Source organism: Grammomys surdaster, unplaced genomic scaffold (assembly GCF_004785775.1).
Source record: "Grammomys surdaster isolate TR1022 unplaced genomic scaffold, NIH_TR_1.0 61, whole genome shotgun sequence".
In the NCBI taxonomy this organism is placed as follows: domain Eukaryota; kingdom Metazoa; phylum Chordata; class Mammalia; order Rodentia; family Muridae; genus Grammomys; species Grammomys surdaster.
Window position 1 is genome coordinate 18,946,389 of NW_021604563.1, and position 2,877 is coordinate 18,949,265.

The 2,877-nt window shown below is 46.1% G+C and overlaps 1 pseudogene; it reads right to left on the minus strand.

Moving 5' to 3' along the window:
* Window positions 1-275: 275 nt before the first annotated feature.
* On the minus strand, window positions 276-2,350 carry LOC114629095 (annotated as a pseudogene).
* Between the last annotated feature and the right edge of the window lie 527 nt (window positions 2,351-2,877).

The following is a 2,877-nucleotide window of genomic DNA, read 5'->3' on the forward strand; positions in this document are numbered from 1 at the left end:
ATATAGCCACACATTTAACACTTACAAACAAATATGTATATATCAAGAAGCTGAGTGTGACACAGTTTAACAAAGAAGGCAAATAGATGAGTGATTAAGGAGAGGCATTAATAGAGGAAAGGCATGGTGGTGTTAATTGCACCAAGGTGAGGAAGGCAGGTCAGGGATTCTTGGCACTGACAGCTCCAAGGAAAAGAGAAGGCTGATGGCCTAGAGATATTGGAGGATCAGATCAAGCATAGATGCCAAGAGTCGCTCTTGGTCAGGTCACTCAGTTAACAGTCAGTCACCTCAATCAGTCCCTTATGAGTCTTCTGGTCACCAAGGCAATGGGGCTGAAGGGTAGTACTGGGACTGTAAAGGATCTGGCTGGCTTCTTCAAGATGCTACTGGGGAGAGGAGCAATGCAGCTGAGGCCTCGAGAGACTGAGCACCTCACATAGCCTCTTCTTGCCTGTAGTAGTTGTAGGAAGAGAATGTTTGGAGCCCTTCGTGGTGAATATGAGGACAGGTGCACTAAGGACAAAGGCCTGGTCTGTGCTGTTGAGCTCCAGGGGGACTTTGTCCTAGTCAATAAGTTCATGGAAGCTGTGTTTAGAGGGGCACTCCTCAGAAACATTGGTGGTGTTGAGGTCAGGAGTTCACAGGACTAGAGGAGTGGAACAGTTCTGTAAGCCAGAAAGGACCAGGGGTACCAGGATTTTAATGACTCTAGCTGAGAAAACTCTGAAAGAGAAGGAGGGGAAAGAAGCCCTTTTTCCTTTGGGAATTGTGGGCTCAGAGGATTGGCCTTAGTTAGGGAGCTCCTTCTCAAGAAGGGGAGGAATGACTGGCACTGGCAGATTTGGAGCTGGTGGGCTGCCTGGCTCTGCAGGATTCAGTTTCCTTGTCTTGTTCTCCTTAGTGGGATTTCCGGATGTCTTATCTGAGATGTAATCACAAGCAAGTGGGATCCGCAGAGTGTGTGTCAGGCCATTCAGTTGCTTTTCGATGATCCTGGTCATAAATTTAAACTATGAACACAGTTCCTGAGCTAGAGAGTCCCTCCAACCCCAGCCTAACCAGGAGACTTGGGGCTCTCAGCCATGTGCTCAGTGCTTTCCTCAAGCACTAACTGCTGCTGGGTCTCAAATTCTGAGATCATGTCAGGAGTCAGAAGGTTGGCCACCTGTAGCAGGGAGTACTATTACTGGGCCAGGAGCAGCATCCAGAGGGCCAACTGCTTAGAATGGTCCCGGTACAGTTTCTGTAGTGAGTGTTGGCTAATGACTGGCTTTGTCTGCAAAATTTCATTAGGGGCCCCTGGCAAGGTCAGATCTGGCATCTGGGTTGGAAACTGCTTGTCCTGGGGGCACTGATCCTATTCTGAAGATTTTTCTTCCACAGTCCCCTGTCCCTGGGCGTCTTTTCCCAGGCTCTCCTCTTTAAGGGTTCCATACTTTGGATGGAATTTTGGGAAACAGGACTAGCTGGAGTGCTCAAGCTGATATGGGGAGCTAGGCATTGTTGTATGCTCAACATGGGGAGCACTGTTGCAGCCAATCTCTTTGGAGCCTTGGGAATCATAACAGCCCAACAAGATTCAAGAACCCACGCCAGTGCCCACGTGTTAGCTAAACATTCCCCACACTGGAACCTGGTCCTGCTGCTTCATAAAGATCTGGAAAATGGCATGAGAGCAGGAAGATGTAGTATGAACATCCCTGGGATGTTGTGTGTGGCTGAAGTTGACTCTGAGCAGCATCTTTAGTAGTTGCTTGGCTGAGGCTGGTAGAAAATCCTGGCACCATGATACCCTTATCAGGGTATCATCACAGTTGTGTGTGTTGGGGGGTCCTTTGGGCTCCAAGAGTTCATGGATCTGCTCATTGTACACCACCAGGTAACTGATGAACACCTCAAATAGTTTGTCTTCCTGGCAGGCATCAAGATGCCTATACAGTTCAATGGTCATCAGATACATGATGGCAGGCTCTCCCTTCATTCCCAGAAGAGTATGTGTGTACCCAGCCCCAGTGGCTCCAGGAGCAAACACTGAGCATTTGTAACCCTGGAGAAAGCTGTCAAGGATGCTGTGTGTAGTGTGTTGTAACACCTCCCATTGAGTGGTCACTTCACAAAAGACCCAGTCAAAGACAAATATCAGGTCTTTCCCCTTCTTAGAGCCATTATGAGAGCCACTTCATTTTAGGCCAGCAAATACTGCATCACACTCCTTGGGGTCAAACATCAGCATCTGCTCATCTACCACCTGAATCTTGGGCCACCATTGACTCTCTAGCTCCTTAGGGGTAGGGAGCCTCACCCATAGGACCACCTGAAACACTTTGTCTTCCACAGCCATCACCATGGCAACACCTTTTGTTGGTTCCTGCTGCTGGCGTTACACATCTCTAGTATCCCTCAGACTCAAGAGAGAGCTCCTGGCCACCCTTTTCCACTTGACCTTCTTCCAGTGTGGCCATATTGTAATTTTAAGAGTATGAGTACCATGTTTTATTCTCTTTGTATTACTTTATAACTGAATGACCTCAGTGCATTTCTCAGCAATATTTACTGAAACAAAGATCTCTGTTGCCTTTTCGTTCTTATCAGTCCTATTGACCTTTTTCATCATCCACATTCAAAACTATGTTGAAGATATTTCAATATTTTAAATTTTCTTTTTCCTATGTTTCTCTTTTATACTGTGAGATATTGTAACTACTGTAGCAAAATACCTTAGATCAACAATTTGAGGTGATAACAAACTTATTTATGTTCAGAATTATAGAGATTTTAGTTCATGGTTATTTGGCTCTTTTACCTTTGTATGTGTGGAGAAGCATCATAGTGGAAAACATGTGCCAATGAATATTACTTAGCTTATGGTGGTAG